The sequence below is a fragment of the Notamacropus eugenii genome, chromosome 1 (genome assembly GCF_028372415.1).
Source record: "Notamacropus eugenii isolate mMacEug1 chromosome 1, mMacEug1.pri_v2, whole genome shotgun sequence".
NCBI classification, from domain to species: Eukaryota; Metazoa; Chordata; class Mammalia; order Diprotodontia; family Macropodidae; genus Notamacropus; species Notamacropus eugenii.
In genome coordinates, this window is record NC_092872.1 from 648,208,665 (window position 1) to 648,230,835 (window position 22,171).

At 35.4% G+C, this 22,171-nt stretch overlaps 1 pseudogene; it reads right to left on the reverse strand.

Annotated features, from left to right (window-relative positions):
• Positions 1 to 6,962: 6,962 nt before the first annotated feature.
• On the reverse strand, positions 6,963 to 8,909 carry LOC140519421 (alpha-aminoadipic semialdehyde dehydrogenase-like; annotated as a pseudogene).
• Positions 8,910 to 22,171: the final 13,262 nt, after the last annotated feature.

A 22,171-nucleotide genomic window follows, 5' to 3' on the forward strand; every position in this document is an offset into this window, starting at 1 on the left:
TGAAACCACTTGAGTCTAAAGGAAAAGAGTTTTCATATCTTTCTAACCCCCTGACTCTTGACAAGAAGAAGAGTTTGCAGACTTCAAAATTTCTGGAATGCTTTAATACTAGTATATGAGCGGTGTCCACAATGCAGCAGAACCTGGTAACTGTATATATACCTGGAACCAAAGGCAGATAACACATTGACAAATGGCAGCTTAAGCATTCTGAAAGTTAGATGAGGAGCTCTCACAAAGGACAGAAGAGTTTGTAACAAACAAGAATTGTGAATTACCTCTTTTCTTTATGTGGTCTCTGAATCTGAGCCCACTTACTCTCAAATACTGCATATATTTTAATAAAATTGCGTTACAGCCTTTTGAGGAGAAAGCTTTTTTTCAACATTTTTTATTATGTCACTTTTATAAATAACCATTTTAAAAAAATGCAATAAAGTCTTAATTGTTAATTGGCATTAGTTAATAATCTTTGAAAGAAGACCATTGGTGGGGGGCTCATGAGAAGGTCAGCCTTGTGTATCTTCAGCTACTGTGGAACTGAGGGGGAGAGAAACTGTTACAAAACTCTGGGGAACCAGATTGTCCGTGTACTTAGATATTGGAATAGCAATCCCATAACTTGTGCCAGAACACATTTATGCTTTGTCTCACTTCAAAACTGCAAGGATTTACAATTTTATTGGCATGAATATTCCTTCCACAAAGGCATATCACCACCTTTTTGCAATATAGTAGAACATCTTTGAAAGTTGTGATGGCCAAAAAGAACCTCATCACAATGAAGTGATTGACCATTCAAAACTTAGGTTGTTCCTAGTGTTGATGGACCATTCCAAACTTTAGCTGGTCCTTAGAGACATACTATATCTGTCAGTCTTTGATTATGACAAGGATCTCTCTTGAGTCTAAGTAATTTCTGATGTGGGAACTCCTTCTTCCAATACAGATGAAAACGCATTTATACTATAGTCTTGGCTAGTTGCCTAAGGCTCGAAGACATTAATAACTCTGTAGGCATAAAGTCAGTATGAGAAGTGAGATTTGAAACCAGATCTTTTGGATTTTACCCACTACATCTTATGTGTATATGTTCAAAATTATGTAATATTTGGTACTATTTGCTACTTTTTAATGCTGCTTTTAGTACCCCCTCAAAATGTAGATGATTGACAATAGACCTTATTTATGTTAGCTCTTTATCTTTTGTAGTCTCCTTCCCTATGGATAAAAAGTAACTCAGATGCTTACTTTATGAGGTAAACATTGAGATACAACCTCATTTATCTTGAGATTTGTGGCTCACAGATAAAATAGATTGATGTGCCCTCCCACCGACTCAGTAATGTCTATCCTAGCCAGTAGTTGCATGAAATTAAAATGAGCCCCATACCCCAATGTTTTCCCTTCCTTTCCTTTCTCTTTCTCTTAGTTTAATTATAGACCAACCATACCTTTCTTTTCAGAATCCTTAGGATCAGATTTCTTTTCAAAGTTGTAGGGAACAGACAATTATGCTTGTTATTTACCTATATAGAATACCCTCATACTTTCTGGAAATAGCTTTAAATTTAAGTATCTGTGATGGAGTGGTATAAACTGATTAAGGCTATTCCCCTGGTGGTTTCGATCAGATATTGGAATAAAATCACACAATTTAAGATCACATAATGATGAACAAAGAGAGGCATTAAAATATCTCATAGCTCCACTCACCTCCAATCCCTACAAGGAACTCGTTTGGTCAGCAGAATAGAATACAGTGACTTGCCAGGCCTTGGAACATCTACCAGGTTGGAACGGCCTCACCTCTATTTGGGAGGACCTCTTAAAGCCCTTAGGCTAACAGGAATCTAGTCAATTTGGACTCAGGACTCTAGGAAACTGCATTAATAGTGAGGTGGTTTCAGCCATGATCCCTTGGGTTCATCAGCTATCAAGGACAATATCCTTATCTTTTAGGAAAACAACTAATCTATATTACTTGGCTGTGAGGTGGACTGGGGAGGAGACTGGCCTAACACATACCTCTAAACATCCAATTTTTATCCAATATATAATAAATTGCTTACCTAATGCCCCCATCCCCTTTCTGGTACTTTTAATGGAAAATTATCTATGATTTCTCTGTGCCCAAAATCCTACTTCCATAATATCTAACATAGGTTTGAATACATAATTGATTCAGGCAATTAAATGTCACAATGGATTATAGTGCTGGACCATGAGTCATGAAGGCCTCAGTTCAAATCAAACTCAAACACTTACTATCTTTAAGATCTTAGATACATCATTTAACCATTTTCTGTGTCAGTTCTTTAAACTGTAATGGGAATCATAATAGCACCTACCTCTCAGGGTTGTTATAAGATTCAAATAAAGTAATATTTGTCAGTACTTAGCACAGGACCTGGAACATAGTAGGTGTTTAATAAATGCTTGTTTCCACAGTCATATTTCCTCCTAATCTTTTTTCTACAATAAAGTTTGTGGTTAATATAATCAATTGTGCCATAAGCCAAAAGCCCTGAGGACATCATTTCATTTTTTCATCATTTGATTTCGTTAACTGTCTGAATCAATTATGTATTCAAACCTATGTTAGATACTATGGAGGTAGGACTTTGGGTGCAGAGAAATCACAGACAGTTTTCCATTAAATATGTACCTGTGTTATTTCCTCTAGGGAGTGAGGAAAGGGAAAATAGTTTAAAAAATTAACCAAAGGCTTGGTAAAATTGGAATTGAACTATTAGCAAAAAAATAAAAAGGACATCCAAAATATATCAATTGTTTTTAATATCAATTCATGTAATCTATACAACCAAGTTGTAATAATTTTATTAAAATAGTTTGGAGCATAAGCCTATCAAAACCATAATTTATTGATTTATATCAATGCTAAATCAAGAAATACTATACCCAAGAGAAAAATAAATTTGAGAAGTAAATGGTCAGTTAAGAAAATCTTGACTGACAAATATATTTGAATTTCTGAAATATTAATTAAAATTAAAAAGCTTCCTCTTAGCCAGAGATGGAGCAAACCAAACAAGGAATGAAAAAATTTTTTTTCCTAGTATTGAAAATTTAAACAAAGATGTTTTGAAAAGGGAGGGAAAGGAATAAAACTTCCTGTGTATATGTGCCAAGCTAGATTCTATTATAGAAAAAGCGGTTACAATATAGAATGGAAATATCACATTAAACACTCAGAAAATAACAATAAAAAAACCCCTAGTAATAATATCTCTACCTTCAAATGTTTTCAGGTAATTTAACAATTCTTATGTTGAATTTTTTTTCCTAGACTTTCTTAGTACTGGAAAGCAAAAGAAGAAGAAATGAATAAAAGTTGCAAAGCAGGCAATTTTATTTCCAATGTAAAGAAATATTTTCTAGCAATTAGAGTAATACAAATGTAGAATGGTCTGCCTCAGGTAAGGATTTCAACTTATTGGAGGTCTTCGAGCAAAGACTGGATGATCAATTGTCTTTTGAATATGATTCAAAAGGGATTATTTTTCAAGTATAGTTTTGGCAAGATGAGTACTGAAATTCCATCCATTTGTGAAATTATCTAATTCTAGGTTAGCATCTCTATTGAGTAGATATTCTATAATCTTAGTGATTTTTAGTGACAGAATCTACTTTTAAGTTGAATAAGTGAATGACAATGAAGAAATACCATTTTTGAAAATAGTTTTGACTTCTAAATGCCTATTTGGGGGAGCAGAATTACTGAAAACTGAAAAAGCATGAATACTTTTATGCAGGTTTAAGGCATATAAAAATTACATCCAGCCTAGAGCTATGGCAAATACATAAAAAAAAAAAATTCAACGCTAAAAAAAGAGGTAGCTACTAATAGCTACTCATGCAAAATGTGTCATCTGAAAAGGTCAAATTGCAGAACCAGAAAGCAAAATCCATCATGGTGACCAAGGAGTTAATAAACATAATCATAGCAGGGGCAAAGCCATTCCCAAGCCTCCTTGTAACAGCCATGGCCTTCTCACAAGCAAATACTCACAGGCCTGAGCCTTGCCATGTGACTGCTTGTGTCCTCTCCCCACTGCTCTGACCATGCTTGCTCCCTTTCTCCTAGTTCTGCTGTACTCTTCCTGTTCTGCCTGTTCAGCAAGGAGGGGGAGGGAGGGGGAAAAAAAAATCTAAGTTATATAGAAGTCATTGTAGAACACTGAAAACAGATAAAATAATAATAATAAAAGACTTACTACTTTACCCAGTAGCACAGTATAGTGCAAAGAACAATTTGGCATCATTGGAATTGTTTGAATACTTACCATGCTTCAAGGTCTCAGTTAGCTCTCCTGTAAAATTTGGTAGAATGTAAACTCTTTGAGTGCAGGAATTGTGTCATTTTTGTCTTGTATTCCCAGTGCCAGTCTCAGTGTGCAGAATAAGCACTTCAATCCTTGTTGAACAGAATTGAATCAAATGTTTAAAATAAAATGGTTGGACTAGTAAAAAACAAAAAAAAAAAAACAAAAAAAAAACCCAGCCTTTCCTACTTATTCCTGCCAGCTCCTTCCCTGGTCTTATTACTTGCATCCTTGCAAACACCTTTTCACATTTCCCTGTTTCCCCTTCTGTAACTTTGCTTCCCAGTTTTCACAGGGTCCCGTGCTCTTGGACTATTCTCTAGCTAGCGATGAAAAAAGTTAAAATCCTCCCAAACTGGAATGTTAGTTTCTTCCTCTGAATCCTTTCTGCCTCCAAATAGAGATTTTATACCTTGTGATCCTGTTTGTGATACCAAAGTATTGCCAAGGCAGTATTCACAACACTGATGGTGACTATGAATATGCCAGTGTAGTTCTCAATTGCTAAATATCAAAGACTCTCCATATAGAAGGCAGAAGAAAAACATTTATTTAGACACCGGAAAGCCAAATTCCAGAACCAGAAAACAAAATCCATCATGGTGGTCAAGAAGTTAGTAAACATAATCACCGAAGGGAGCAAAGGCATTCCCAAGCCTCCCCCACCTCAGCCAGGGCTTTCTCACAAACAACCACTCACGGACCTGAGCCTTGCTGCGCACCTTCCTGTGTCCTCTCTCTGCCCCCTCTCCTCTGTCCTGATCATACTTACTCACTTAACTCCTGGTTCTGCTCCACCCTTTCAGTTGTGCCTGTTTCAGCAAGCTCCTCCTACCACATATGACTTAAGCTTCCAGGTGATTTAGCGCACCTATTGATGAATAGGAAAGATTTTCCAATTCAGATATCATTGTAGTACTAAAATTGGTTTTAGGAGAAACCTGTGAGGTATAACACTTGTAGTAACTACTCCACAAAATTAGCATAAGGAAATTCCATTTAAAAAAAATATACTTAATGAACAACAAATAAAATCAACATTTCCTTCTACAAAATAATACAGGAAAAAAAGAATGTACATGAAACTAAATTTAAATTATTTTGGACTTGCTACATTTTAAGTATATGATAAATTTAACATGAAATTTTCTTTCTTTGCTTTTTTTTCCCCAGTTAAGAATACTGTGTTTCTTCATACCTACAGAAATGCTCTAACTCCAAATGGTAGCTTTTAAGACAATATTTTTTTTTCCAGTTTCAAAAGAAAGCAAGGAAACATTTATTTATTATTGCTAGAAAATTCATTCCATAAAGAAAATATTCTAAGTTATTTATATGACATTTATTTTAGTGTCCAAAAGTGGACTTTTACCCTTTACTTCATAGGGTACTTTAGAAACATGCATTACATATCTCACTGTGAAGTTATTGGTAAAAAGAAAAAGTACAAATGTAAGCAGCTTTAAACTCAGTTCAGATACCATATTTATTTAGATTCAACACTTTGAACTGAACAATAGAATATGAGAATATGAGAGGTCAAATTTTAAAACAAAAACTGTATACAATCAGTTAGAAAAATCATTCAAACTCTGCTTATTTTTATAGGAAGTTCATTAAATCATATTTGTTCAAGATTACTTGATTAAGAACTTTTAACATAGTTATTGCTAATTTTTACAGTTATACTCTAACATACAGAAACCTATATTGGAATCCTTAATCATATGGAATCTCAATTAGCTGAAGTTATACAAAATAGAAAAATCTGATGGTCAAAATAGATTTTCTTTATAAAATCCACACAACTGGGGCAGCTAAGTGGTGCAATAAATAGAGTATGAGCCCTGGAGTCAGGAGGAACTGAGTTCAAATCTTGCCTCAGACACTTGACACTTGCTAGCTATGTGACCCTGGGCAAGTCATTTAACTCTACCTCACCAAAAGAAATAACAAAATAAAATATACAAAATTTTATTTCAGACCTAGATTGTGATATTGGAGGGGAGGAGGGGACAAGAATGAGACTATTCTATGTATAATTCTAAATATACATACCACAATATGTATTTCCTGTTGCCAAAACACTCTTCATAGTACTGCTTAAAACCTAAGTCACTGTGCCATAATACTGGTCAATACAGTCTAGGAGACTTTCTTTCACAATAGGTTTATTAGTTTGGAAGATTCATAACAATTCTAAGTTTTTACTTATATTTATAGAATTCAGTATAGAAGTGGACAGATTAAAAAGCTGTTTTATCTAAGACCACTATCATTAGAAATATGGTTAGCATTTCACAGTGTCCTACAAATATTGTTCAAGCTTACTAACACTTGTTTTTTTTTCAAAAAGTAGATTAGTCAGATTTTCATTGTTCTTAAGGAAATGAATGTGCTTATTTCAAATCCAAGTTCGCCTACAAAACAGGAATGATGAATAATCCTTCTTTCACTCAGTAATGCCTTCATGCTTTTTCACAACCTTATTATCCACTTTCAAGTGACAAGAAGAAACCCATGATTTATTAAAATCTTTAAAAGGTTGGAGAGTAGCCCCTGTTGTGCATTTTGAAATCTCTAAAAGTGTGAGGGTCATATAAACCTGAAACACTGTTATTGAAACTTGATTTATTGAACCAGAGGAAAATTTACTGTAGTTAATGGTGTAAGTTGATCATCTCACACATTGCTTCCATGAATCACTTTCTGTTTCTCTGCTACCATCAGTATGCTTTTCAGGTCCAAATGTACCTCCAATCTCAATGCCACTTATTGAATTACTGACATTTATGATGTCACAGTCTGATCCTTTAGACTCAAACCATTGAAAGATTCTTCCCAAATCCTTCGTGAATATTCTACTTGCAAGACCCAGTTTTACTTTATTATTCTATGTATATGTATATATCTATCTATATATATCTATATATCATATATATATCTTATACCCTTATCTATATCAATATACATCTCTTATTCATTCCTAAATCGTGAGACATAAGTGACTAAGAGCAGATGTCTCTGTGCATAATAGATGCATCATGATCAAATCCAATCACAATAGTTGTCTCTACATAATTTCTAGGCAATCTGTAGTCTTCTCATCATAGGCACTATGCCTCCTTGCTTTTTGGCATCTTACACTGTACCAGTGAAGACATTTACTGCTTTTTTTGCTGTGGAGGGACCCAGAGAGGACTTAGAGCCACATAAATTTCCAATGCACATTTGTACATATACCTTTTTAAATTTGTCTACAACTTCATCATGGATGCTTTCATGGAAAAAACAGTCATCTAACATTTGTACATTTTTAGCTTGTTCTTCCCACAGCCACAAAAAGAGCTGAAGGAATAACTAAATTAAGATCAGAGTCTTCAGAAGCAATAATAGTGTTGTTTCCTTCAAGTTTTAACAAGTTTCTCTCAAACTTCTCCTATGCCATGACTGCCACCTGTTTTACCACTTCATTGCTTCCTGTGAGGTGCAACAGATCTTCCCACTACCATCTCTGGCTATTACTATGCCAATATCACTACCACCACAAGTCATGGAATAGATTGCACCAGGTAAGTTTTCTTCCAAAACTTTCACAACCATCTTTGTGACAGTTATATTAATAAGCAAAGTTGTTGGTGCACTTTTCCAATGATAAACATTTCCACAAATCAAGAAGTGGCATTATTCTAGCCATATGTAGCCATTGGGAAATTGAATGCCCTGATAATTCCAACTAAGCCCAAAGGATTTCACTGTTCAATGAGCTTTTGACCAGGTCTTTCTGAAAAAAAAGGTGGGTCCTCCAATAATTTGTAATAAGTCAACAGCAAAACCATAGATATTCACATACTCCTGAACTTCTCCAACAACTTCTCCAACAATATACTCCTGAACTTCTCCAACAACTCCAACAACTCCAAATCAAGATTTTCTCCATCTCCAAAGACAGTAAGCTTCTTAAGATTTTTTATGTTCTGTTGCAAGGCTTTGCCCATCTCTCTTACTATTTCTCCTTGTTTAGGGACTGAAATATCTGCCTACATATTCCAGACTTTCTCTAGTGTTTCTTCATAGTCTACCATCTGACCTGGTGGACTCCTGCTATAGGCGTCTTCTTAGCTCGACAGTCACTTGTAACAACCTTGCCTCTTCCACCCCAGGTCCCATCACATAAGCTTTCATTTTCTTCTAACGTGGAATTTTCAAAGATATTCTACTTTCCTGTGTTTCCTTCTGTTTTTGCTCTTTTTTAAAACTCTTGTTCATTTAAAAAAATGTTTCAATGGTTCTTTTTTCTCTTTTCCATTTCTTTTTCTTTTCTTTATTTTTTGGGGAAATGGGAGTAGATCAATAACCAATTATTCCTTGAAAATTTTCTACCTAACCCCCTCAAAAATAAAGAACAAAACCAAAGCCTTCTACTAATCAGTTAATCAAAGCAAATGACCACACTGGCCTTATCCAAACGTGTATTTCATTTTACCCTTTGAGTACATTACCTTTGTCAGGAGATAGGTAGCTTGCTTCATCAGGGATACTGAATTGTGGTTGGTCATTCATTTAACATAATTCTTAAGAATTCAAAAACCTTCTGTTTACAAGGTGGTTGTTTATTGTATCAGTTGTTCTCTGGGTTCTGTTCACTTTAAATCAGTTCATTCAAGTTTTCCTATATTGCTCTGGAACAATTTTTTTGTCATATCTTATGGCACAATGTATTGCATATATATATGTATATATATATATATATATAAACATATTTAGTCACTACTTAATGGTTGGTACCTCCATTTGTTTCCTATTATTTGCTATAACAAAGAGAGCTGATGTTGAGTATTCTACATTATAACACATATAAAGCCCTTTCTCTCTTGTTCATGCCTTAGGGGTATAGGCTTACAAATGACATTGCTGGGTTAAAGATCATGTAGTGTTTAGTAACTTTTCTGTGTAGTTCCAAATTGTATACCAGAATAGTTGGACAATTTATAACTCTACCAAGACTAAATGAGTGTGATAGCCAATTCATTATCTGTTATTTTCTTCTTTTGCTTTCTTTGCCAATCTTATGGGGGTAAAATGGAACCTCATAGTTTGCTATTCTTATTGTTAGTGATTTTGAACTTTTTTATGCATAACTATTGATAGCTCATGTTTTTCTTAAATAACTGCCTGTTTACATCCTTTAATAATTTTGATGTTGAGAAGTGGCTTTTGCTCTAATTGGATTCTTCTCCTTTTATACCTTAGATATCAGACCTTTATTACAGAAGGTAGCTGGTTTTAGATGCCTTTTCTTCCTTCCCACTTTTTTTTTGTTATTTCCCTTGAGATTGTCTACTTTTTGTTTTTCTCGATAGCTTTCAGTATTGTTTATTTTCAGCTTTTCATGGTACTGAACAAGTAAATTAATGTAGGTCCTATTTTTTATAATATTTGCACATTTTAACTCCAAACAGTTTCTATCTAATTATTAAGATCTTTTTTTGGTAAAGGTTTTTTTATAGTTGACTATATACTTAAGAATTATTTCTTTTTAAATATTGTCCAGATATTTTCTATCAAAAATGTTGCTTTACAGTGTCTGTAACTTTTTGTACTCCTCTGGACTTCTCCATCATGTCCTAAGAACTTCTCCATTTTCAAAGATCCCTTCAGGCCTAGAATTCACTCCTGATTGGTAATCCCTATACCTGTGGCCCATCCCTCTGTTTGGAGGGAGGACAGCTCCTCCCAGAGGAACTTATTACTTAATTTAAGAGGGTCCCCAGGCCTTCTATCTCTTCATTTCCTGCCTGGGCACACACCTATGGACTTCCCAATCATGCCTTTTCCTCTCTTCCAAACCCAGTCCTTTCCTTTTTTGATTAATGAGGTTCTAGAGGGTGTTACGCTTCGTCAGAACATTTGACTTTTCCACCTTTGTTTAAAGTCCCCTTGTTATTACTTTCTTTGGTATTTGACAATTTTGAACTGATAATAAAGAATCTTTCATTATCTTTACCTGTGATTCAACTTGCTTTTCTGCCCTTCTCTAATGATTCCTCCCATATTATCTTAACAGTGAACAAGATTTTCCCAGTTCTTAAATGATTCTTTAAATGAGTTGCTCAATACAATGAAATAGTGATTTAGTAAATAATAAATTAGTTTGAAAATGTTGCCAAGTCAGGAAATTATCTAAACCAATGATTCTTAAATGCTTTATTTTTAAAAACAGTGTGAGAGATGGTGGCATAATGAAGGAACATTTCCCCAGGAAACTGGACATTTAAACCCACTAACTGGGCCATGAAATCCCTCTGCCTCCCCGTCCCCTCCTCTGCCCCTGTCACTCTTCTTTATGCTCCCAGGATAGGCTAGGGAGAATGAAATACATAAAGCTGATATCATGAGGGTAGCCAAAGATAGGATCAGAGCTGGGAAATACAGAAATCTTGGGAAGTGCAGGGGTGGGGAATATGGAGGCAGACTCTTTAAGAATCACTAATCTAACTAGGACCTAATTCAATGCATTAAAATACTGATCAAACATACTTCTATTTCACTCTTCTCCTGTCTTACAATAACTCTATTCTCCACTGATTCTGTTTGGCTTCCCCTTGTGATCAAATGTGGGTAAGCAATATTTAGAATCTTATGGTTAATATAAACACATTAATACACATAGATAATCCAATACCTAAAAGAAGCTTATTAATCTTTTTCACTTTTTTCATCAGATTAGTCTGGCAAAAGCCCTTCATTATCCTGACTTCTCATTCTCAAGTGGTGTGTTTTAAAATCTGTCTTTAAAAGTTAAACTTTCAAAGTCAAAGTTGAAAAAGGGGATCAAACAACTGAGAATCTTCCATATGAGCTTCCATTTGGTCCCAGTTTGGTCATGAAACAGGTCATTCTTTTATTGTGCTTGTTTTTGAGCTCCTGTGGGTTTTTTTGACATATGAGCAGAGCACAGTAGCACAAGATGACTTTTTTCTCTGTGAAGAAGCCTTTGGACATGTTTGTGGGTAAGGGATTTGTTCGTGGGTCATTTGCCCTGCTTAAGCACTTCTGAGTTCTTGTTTTTTTTAAATTTTCATTCCAAGACTTTCTGAATAAGAGAAGAATGGTGATATTAATGTCATTTGAGTTTGGTCCATTTGACACAAAACTAGAGAGAAAATGCTTGAATTTCCTTTTCTACTTCATGAACTCACCCTCAGGAAAAAGAAGGATAAAATCCATTTCCTTACAAAAATTAAATAACCACCGAGAGTGAGATCATCTTGAATCACAACATAAGTGACCAATCTACTAGTTTTAAATTGGTCCTAGTGGACAATGGAAAAATTAAATCTAAAAGAGAGTGTGGATGGTGTAAATTACAAGTATTTATTCCCCAGATTTTCAGTGGGAGAAAGAGGTTGACAGGAATGTTTGTTGTTTCATTTTTGGTTCAAATTGTTGTTTCCTATTCATTTAATGAGATACAGGATCAGTTAATGTCAGGTGATACTAATGAATATTTTCTCCAGGTTTGTAGGAGATAAATAGAAGGAACTTTATTTATAGGTGCAAAGCATCATTAAAGTCATCCACAGTCACCTCATTTGAGGTGATTAGGGATGAATTAATGAATCAATCAATTAGGAATTTATGTAGCACCTAGAAACGACAGGCACTATGTTAGATGTTGGAGAACCAAATTACGTAAATGAAGCAACCTTAGTCCTCAAGCTTCTTGCATATCATTGGGGCAGATGTACAAAAAAAAATAAGTAGACACAAATTATATACAAATACAATACAATACAATTTTATGGAGGTACTAGGAGTCTAGTGTGTGTGTGTGTGTGTGTGTGTGTGTGTGTGTGTGTGCATGCGCGTGTGTATGTAAAGTCAGGAAAGGTCTCCTGTGGAAGGATGAAAGGGATTGTAAGAGGTGGAAATGAGAAGGCAATGCATTCAGGACATGGCGGACAGAGCTGCGTAACAGAAATCATGCCATGTGTGAGGGACATTTAAAGTAATTTGTTTCCACCACAATAAACATAAAAAAGAGTTGTATAATGTATCTGGAAAGGTAGTTTGGATCTATATTGTGAAGTCTTTAAATGTTCAACAAAGAATTTATATTTGATTCTAGAAGTGTTAGGAAGTCCCTGGAGCTTCTTAAATAGCAAGATCATACACATGTTTCACAACTGTCACATTGGTAGCTATGTAGAGTATGGATTGAAGAAGGGAGAACATGGAGTAAGGAAATCCAACTAGGAGCCCATACTAATTACCCAGAAGAAAAGTGATGAGAATCCGAAGTGGTGATAGGTATGTGAATAGTAAAAAGGGGATGATTGTGAGAGAAGTTAGAATTGGCAAGATTTCCCAAGTGATTGGCTATGAGACAGGGTGGGGAGGGAGAAGCTTGGTAAAGGACAAGAAGAAGTCAAGGGTAACTTTGAAATTTGAACTGGCTTCTCAAAAACAATTCACAGTTAGCATGTGTGTAAGATTCTACAAATCTGAGACTGTTCTGATTCTAGGTCTAACCACAGACCTGCTCATCTGATACCTAAAGAACAATCTTCTTGTTGGTGTTGTTGTGTTTGTCTTTCATTCGTGAAGAGAAAGGTGACATCAGGAAATGATGATGTGACTTGCAATTGACTTGGATTTGAGGGAGGGAGGGATGTGCAAGGTCACCAGTCTCACTCTTTCCTCCAGAGCCATCTGGGTCCAGTGGCCTGATAATTGTCAGGACAACTGAAAGTGGCTAGAATGCAATGGGAGACCCTGGCCCTTTTAGGCTAAGGTCTTTTCAGGTTCTCACTTTGAATAAGGTAATGCACATTCAGTGAATAGGCCTCTTTAAGAGGTGAGTCAAGCGGTGGTCCCCGTTAATGAAAACAATCAGAGAGGGTTGCTGACCAAAAGAGAAAGAGTTACTGTTTACTATTTACATTCCCTCTGTACTAGGAGGGCAGGGATGTATTATATAACCTATGCACTCCAGAGTAATTTGTGTTTAAGACCTGGTCACTGGATTCAGATGGCTCTGGAGGAGAAGTGAGGTTGCTAACTTGCACAGCCCTCTCTCGCTCAAAACAAAGTCAAGCGCAAGTCATGTCACTATCTCTGATGGCATGGTCTTCTTTGGCAATGAAGGACAAACACGCATTTGCCATCAGTTGGGAAAAGTTAAGTTTCTCCTCACCTAATTTTTTTGTATGTGATTTTTAATATTCAGGTGGTTCATGATTTTTGAATTTATTTTGAAGTCTAGTGTAAAGTATGGAACTAAGCTTAATTTCTACCAGATTTCTTTCTAGTTTCTGAAACAATTCTTTTGGAACTTATTGTATGCTGGATTATTGTATTATTTCTGATTATCCTTCACTTAGTCTATTCTGTTTGTCTGCTTTTCTCTTTCTTAAGTCAAACATAAATTCACTGGATGTTTGTTGTGTTATACTTTGAGCTCTGAAGTATTATTCCCTTTTCATTCCTATTTATTTGTCATCGTTTTCATCATTTCATTTTATATTCTAGGTATTTTTTTAATTCTGCCAAGCAAATTTTGCTATTATTTTATCAAACTCTATCAATTATCCCCTTGGTAATTTGATTAGAATACTATTGGCGTTGTATATTAAATCTGGCAGTATTTTCTTTTTTTTTTATTATCCTTGAATAGCCCAGTCGTGAGCAATGACTACTTCTCCAGCTACGTAAATTGTTCTGCATTTTATTAAGGAACATTCTGCAACTGAATCTGTGAAACTATTAAGTATGCTTTCAAAGACAGACTCCAAATTATTTTGTGAACTTTTGCATATTCAGAAAGGGATTTTTCCTTCTATTATTGCCTCTTGGATTCTGTTATTATAATGGGGGAAAACTGTTGATATTTGTGGGATTACTTTGTGTCCTGAAACTTTGTGAATCTATAACTTATTTCAGATTTGCATCTTTGTTGATTCTGCAAAGTTTTTTTTTTTTTATGAAAACCATCATGTCATCCACAAATAAGGAATAATTTAATCTTTTTTTTACTACATTTATGCCTTAATATTTTTATCTTTTTGTTGTTTATTGCTAATTTTTCCTAGAACAACATTAAATAATAGTGGAGAGATTTGACATTTTTTTGTAAAAGACTTTTTATTTTGAGATAATCATGAGGTTCTGAAAATCAAATTTTGTGATTAATTGCATTGTTTTCCTGATTTTGACTATCTTTGCATCTTTTGTATGAATCTAACTTAGTTATAATGCGTGATACTTTAGATGAGTTGCTATTATATGTTTGATGTAATTTTGAAAATAAAGAGTATTCACTACTGATATTGTCTTCTATGTCTTTCTTTGCTTTATCTTTCCTTGCTTTGCATATGAGAACTATATTTATCTTATAGAAGGAGATCAAAATGACTTTTTATTTGAGGGGAATAATTTTATAGTATTGGTATTAATTTTTATTGAATATTTTAATAAAATTATCTTGAAAATCCATCGTACTAGGTATTTTTGGTTGTTCTTTTTATCAAAAATTTTCTTTCATTTTCTGATTTTGGGTTACTCATTCTATTATTTTTGGATATTTTATATTTTTGAGGATAGGACTATCCTTTCTTTTGTCTCCTCAACTTCATTAGCATACAGCTGTTCATGTTAGATTTTAATAAGTCCTTTTTTATTCTTTCTGGTTTTGTTGTATTTTCATCTTATTTACCTGCTATTTTGTTGATTTGATTTTTTTTCCTTATTCTTTTTATTTAAGCTGTCTAAAGGTTTATTGATATCTTTTCAAAAAAGCTAGGTTTTAGTTTGATCATTTTGATAATATTGTATCCCATTCATCTATTTTCACTCAGTTTAATTATTTTGGTTTTTTCTTGCTGAGTTTCTAATTAAAAAAATATATTCAGCTAACTAATCTTTTCCTTTTTTATTCTGTTAATCTATGTTTTTAGTGATCTATCACCCACTCCTGGAGGACAGCTTGAGTTACCTTACAGAAATTTTGGTAAATGCTTTCATCCTATCATAGTCTTTTGCATAATTGCTCATCATTTCTGTATTTTGTCCTTTCACCTCTTAATAATCTAGACTTTCATTGTTGATTTTATATTTATTTCTTTGTCTATTTCTTCTGTTCCCTGATCTGATTATTAGTTATCTTTTGTTATAGTCTATAAAATATTTCTTCCCTTTTACATTTATTTGCAATATCTCTGTGCCATATTGCACTAAAGTTTCTTTTTGCTGAGAAACACCTGAATTTCAATTGGTCCACTTCAAAAAACTCTATTGTAATTTTAGCTAATTTTTCCAAAAATGTGTTAAAATGCTATAAAAATGCTAACTAATATAATTTGAGATAGATAGGTGGTGCAATGGATAGAGTCCTGAACCTAGGGTCAGGAAGACATGAGTTCATATCTGACTTCAGCTACTTACTAACTGTGTAACTGGGCAAGCCAAATAATTTGTCTTACTCAGTTTCTTCATCTATAAAAGGAGGATAATAATATCTACCTTACAAGTTTATGTGAGAATAAAATAAGATATTTGTAAAGCTCTTTGCAAATCAGAAATTGTTGGGTAAATACTATTTACTACTATCAACATTTTTCACTTCATTGGTACAGAGTACAATAAATCCATGCCTTCTCATTCTGATCATTTGTGTGCATATCCCACCCAAATACTTAAGACAGCTTACTCAGTATGGTAGAGGTCTTCATCTAGGTCTTTTAATATTTGGTAGCTTCCACTGGAATTGTCTAATCTCTTATCCTTTACATAAATGTCCTTTACCATTCAACTTCCTTTTCTGATCACACATTTCCTGGATAATGTATTTTATGGTACTCTTTGTTTGCAAATCATATTTTGACAATATGTCATATCTGAGTTATTCCTATTGCACATCTCTTTTGTCATTGGACTGTAATTTTGATTCTTGGGAGGTTATGATGTTTCATGATTCAAAACCATATGATAGAAGACTTCTGGGGAGTGGAGCCAAGTTGGTGGAGAAGGGAAATCATTTATCTCAGCTATCCCAATGTTACCTTTCAAACAACTATAAAATAATACATTAAATCAAATTCTGAAATGGTAGAGGGAAAAAAATGGTCAGAGTGAGGCATACTTCCAACCCAAGATAACTTAGGAAGTTTGAAAGAGAGACCTGTGACACAGGGGTGGAGTTTGGAGTGGAGCCCAAACTATGAAATACAGTAGTGGGACTAAGTGGTGATGACAGAACTGTAGCAATTTTGGGAGATGTCAAGCCAGAGATAGTAATGGAACCTGGCAACTGGTCAGAAAGATTATGGGGACAAGATTATGCTAGCCCTAGACACAGAGCCAAAGCTGTTTGGCAACTCCATTGCCCATATTCACTTCTGGGTTATAGTTAAAGGGTAGAGAGGAGTACTTTTGGTCAAGAGGAAGTAGAAGTCCTAAAAGGAAGTATCTCTTTCAATCATAAGTAGCCAGAAAGAAGCCATTTAGATGCCAGGGAGCAAAAGTCAGGATCACTGATGATTCAGCAGCTATCCCATTAAATTAATGGAGAGCTTGGCATATGATATTCAGAATGGCAAAAGAGCTGGGGTCAAAATCAACATTAACCTACTATATGGCCAATGACATACCCACACCAGCCACTATGGATATACAGGTGTAATTTGAGGGCAAATTAGGAAAATGTGAACTCCGTTCCTCAAAGATGGAACCAAAACATTTATTCAGATACCAGAAAGCCAATTCCACCATGGTAACAAAGAAGTTTGCACCTCCATCCCCAAGTGTTCCCTCTGTCAGACTTTCCCATAAACAAGTGCCCTTAGGCAAAATGCCTTTCTCTCACCCAGGCTAGCTGCTCCATTCTGCTCTTTCTGCTGCCTCGCTCTTAGCTCCACTTCACTCTCCCTTCCTGTTGTACCCTTCCTGCTGTACCATTCAGCAAGCTCCTTCCACCATGGGCTTCATGTGACTCAAATTGTGGGCTGAATCAAAGCTTAAAGCAGGTCACATGGGTCTATTAAGGGGCAGGGAAGATCTTCAAAATCCCTTAACATTACACCTACCCAGCAAAACTGAGCATAATCCTTCATGGGGGATAAAAAGGATATTTAATGAAATAGAGAGCTTTTAAGGATTTTTGATGAAAAGTCCAGAACTGAATAGAAAATGTGACTTTCAAACGCAAGACTCAAGAAGCCTAAAAAGGTAAACATGAAAGAGAAACAATAAGGAACTGAATAGATTTAAACTGTTTACCTTTCTATATGTAACTTTTAAGAACTTTTTCAGTATTAGGGCAGTTCAAAGGATTAAACATAGAAAGAGGAAACTAAAGTCAGTCAATTATATTGGGAAGATGTAAAGAAATGAATGAGCAAGAAAGAGGAACATTCTGGGAGAAGGGAGAGGGGAGAAGGTTAGGGAAATTATCTCCCATAAGGATAGTATGTAAGGAAGAGCTTTTATGGCAGAGGGGAAAGTGTTAATGACAGAGACAACAGTTGAATCCCACTCATATCTAAACTGGATCAAAGAAGAATATATGCATTATGTTATATTATGTTACATTACATTGTGTTATGTTATATCATATTATATTACAAATTTATTAGTATACACATATATATATGTGTACACCCATAAGCACATACACACACACACACACACACACACATATATATATATATACACATATATGTATGTATGTACACAATTAATAATAGAAATCGATCTTACCCAATAAGGAAGTAGGAGGAGATGGAGATAAGAAAAAAGGGAGTGATAAAAGGGTAGGACAGATAAAAGAAGACAGTGGTCAGAAGCACAATGAACTTTGGGAGAGGGAGGGAGTGAGGGAGGGAAGGAGGCAGGGAAGGAGAGAAAGAGACAGAGAGAGAGAGAGAGAGAGAGAGAGAGAGAGAGAGAAGAAAATGAAAGAGAAAATGCACAGTTAATAATCATAACTGTGAATGGAATGATATCATGATAATTTAAATTGGAAGATCTTTCCTAATCATAAATAGGACCATGTGACCTGCCTGGGTCACATGCAAGCCTCAGTCATATGAGTATGAGTCACATGGAGCCTATGGCAGGAGGAGTTTGCTGAATGGGTGGAACAGGAAGAAGGAGAACTAGAGCAGAGCTAAGAGGAAATTGGTCAGAGTCTAGTCAGAGCTAGGAAGTATACAGGCACCTGGCTAGTGTGAGTGAAAGAGCTTGTTTGTGATTTGTGTAAGAGAGCTGGTTTGTGGGAAGTCTGGCAGGGGGAAAGCTTGGAGTGTTGTCCTCTGCATTGTTTTGTGTTAGATGTTTGCTTCTATGATGGATTTCTGGTGTGTGAATACATTTTAAATTACATTTTTAAATTTTAAAGGTTCTGTCTTCCATGTGGAGAGTCTATTGTATTTCCTGATTCAGAATTGTGCCAGGATACTCTTGGCCATTTTAGGTGCTGTGAATATCACATTGGTGCTACAGATGAACTAACCCATAAAATAACAGCAGGTAGCAGAATGGATTAGAAACCAGAATCCAATAGTATGTTGTTTACAAGAAGCACACCTGAAACAGAGAGATACACAGAGTTCCAATAAGGGGCTAGAACAAGATCTACCATTCTTCGGCTGAAGTGAAAAAGGACATGGGTTGCAAACATGATCTCAGACGTAGTAGGAGCAAAAAGAGACCTAATTAAAAAGGATGAGCAGGGAAAATACATCTCACAAAGAGGAACCATAGACAATGAAGTAGTACCAATATCAATCTTACACGTACCATGTCATAACTTCCAAAGTCTCAAAGAAATAATGAAATGAACTACCAGAGTAAATTGACAGTGACACTACACTAGCGGGGAACCTCAACTTTCTCCTCCCACAGCTAAATAAATCTAACCATATAATAAATAACAAGGAAGTCAAGGAGATGAATAGAATCTTAGAAAAGATAAATATGATGAACTTCTAAAGAAAACTGATTGGGAATAGAAAGTAGAATAAGTTTTTCTCAGTTTTACATGGCAACTTCACAAAAATTTACCATGTGTTAGGGCATAAAAACCTCTTAAATGCAAAAAACCAGAAATATTAAATGAATTCTTTTCAGCCTAATGCAATAAAAAATTATTAAAGGGCCATGGAAGAATAGATTAAAAAATAATTGAAAACTTTATGATCTAATCCTTAAAAAATGAGTGGGTTAAAGAGCAAATAATAGAAACAACAATTTCATTAAAAAGAATAATAACAATGAGATAACATTTCACAATTTGTGGGATGCAACCAGAGCAGCACTTAGGGGAAAATTTATATCAATAAATACTTAAATGAATAAATGAGAGGAAGAGCAGATCAATGAACTGAGCATGTAATTAAATAAATAGAAAAGGAATAAATAAAAAAAATTACCAATTAATACCAAAAGGAAATCCTGAAAATCAAAGGAGAATTTAATAAAATTGAAAGTAAGAAAATGAACCAATAAATATAGCTAGGAACTGTTTTCATGAAAATCCAGTAAAATAGCTAAACAATTGTTTAATTTAATTTTTTTTCTTTTTTTTTTTATTTAACTTTTAACATTGATTTTCACAAAATTTTGGGTTACAAATTTTCTCCCCTTTTATCCCCTCCCCACCCAAACACCAAGCATTCTAATTGCCCCTGTGACCAATCTACTCTCTCTTCTATCATCCCTCTCTGCCCTTGTCTCCGTCTTCTCTTTTGTCCTGTAGGGCCAGATAGCTTTCTATACCCCTTTACCTGTATTTCTTATTTCCTAGTGGTAAGAACATTACAGTTGATCCTAACACTTTGAGTTCCAACTTCTTTACCTCCCTCCCTCTCCACCCCTTCCCTTTGGAAGGCAAGCAATTCAATATAGGCCAAATCTGTGTAGTTTTGCAAATGACTTCCAAAATTGTTGTGTTGTATAAGACTAACTATATTTCCCTCCATCCTATCCTGTCCCCCATTACTTCTATTCGCTTTTGATCCTATTCCTCCCCATGAGTGTCGACCTCGAATTGCATTCTCCTCCCCATGCCCTCCCTTCTGTCATCCCGCCCACCCTGCTTGTCCCCTTGTCCCCCACTTTCCTGTATTGTGAGATAGGTTTTCCTACCAAAATGAGTGTGCATTTTATTCTTTCCTTTAGTGGAATGTGATGAGAGTAGACTTCATGTTTTTCTCTCACCTCCCCTCTTTATCCCTCCACTAATGAGTCTTTTGCTTGCCTCTTTTATGAGAGATAATTTGCTCCATTCCATTTCTCCCTTTCTCCTCCCAATATATTTCTCTCTCACTGCTTGATTTCATTTTTTTTTTTAAGATATGATCCCATCCTCTTCAATTCACTCTGTGCACTCTGCCTCTATGTATGTGTGCGTGTGTGCATGTGTGTGTGTGTGTACTCCCACCCAGTACCCAGATACTGAAATGTTTCAAGAGTTACAAATATTGTCTTTCCATGCAGGAATGTAAACAGTTCAACTTTAGTAAGTCCCTTATGACTTCTCTTTGCTGTTCACCTTTTCATGGTTCTCTTCATTCTTGTGTTTGAAAGTCAAATTTTCTTTTCAGCTCTGGTCTTTTCATCAAGAATGTTTGAAAATCCTCCATTTCATTGAAAGACCAATTTTTCCCCTGAAGTATTATACTCAGTTTTGCTGGGTAGGTGATTCTTGGTTTTAGTCCTAGTTCCTTTGACTTCTGAAATATCCTATTCCATGCCCTTCGATTCCTTAATCTAGAGGCTGCTAGATCTTGTGTTATCCTGATTGTATTTCCACAATACTTGAATTGTTTCTTTCTAGCTGCTTGCAATATTTTCTCCTTGACCTGGGAACTCTGGAATTTGGCCACAATGTTCCTAGGAATTTCTCTTTTTGGATCTCTTTCAGGAGGTGTTCTGTGGATTCCTTGAATATTTATTTTGCCCTCTGGTTCTAGAATCTCAGGGCAGTTTTCCTTGATAATTTCATTAAAGATGATGTCTAGGCTCTTCTTTTGATCATGGCTTTCAGGTAGTCCCAAAATTTTTAAATTGTCTCTCCTGAATCTATTTTCCAGGTCAGTTGTTTTTCTAATGAGATAGTTCACATTATCTTCCATTTTTCCATCCTTCTCTCTTTGTTCTGTGATATCATGCTTTCTCGCAAAGTCCTTAGCCTCCATCTGTGCCATTCTAGTTTTGAAAGAACTATTTTCTTCAGTGAGCTTTTGAATCTCCTTTTCCATTTGGCTAATTCTGCTTTTGAAAGCATTCTTCTCCTCATTGGCTTTTTGAGCCTCTTTTGCCAATTGAGTTAGGCTAGTTTTCAAGGTGTTAATTTCTTCAACATTTTTTTGGGTCTCCTTTAGCAGGGAGCTGATCTGCTTTTCATGCTTCTCTTTCATCCCTCTCATTTCTCTTCCCAGCTTTTCCTCCACCTCTCTAACTTGATTTTCAAAATTCTTTTTGAGCTCTTCCATGGCCTGAGCCCATTGGGTGGGCTGGGACACAGAAGCCTTGATTTCTGTGTCTTTGCCTGATGGTAAGCATTGTATTTCCTCATCAGAAAGGAAGGGAGCAAATGCCTGTTCTCCAAGAAAGTAGCCTTCAATAGTCTTATTTCTTTTCCCTTTTCTGGGCATTTTCCCAGCCAGTGACTTGACCTCTGAATATTTTCCTCACACCCACCTCGCCTCCTGATCCTCCCAGCCAGCGCTTGGGTTCTGAGATTCAAATGCTTCTTCCAGCCTTAGGGCTTTTGGCGGGGGCAGGGCTGCTATTCAGTATGAGATTATGTTCAGGTGGTCAGG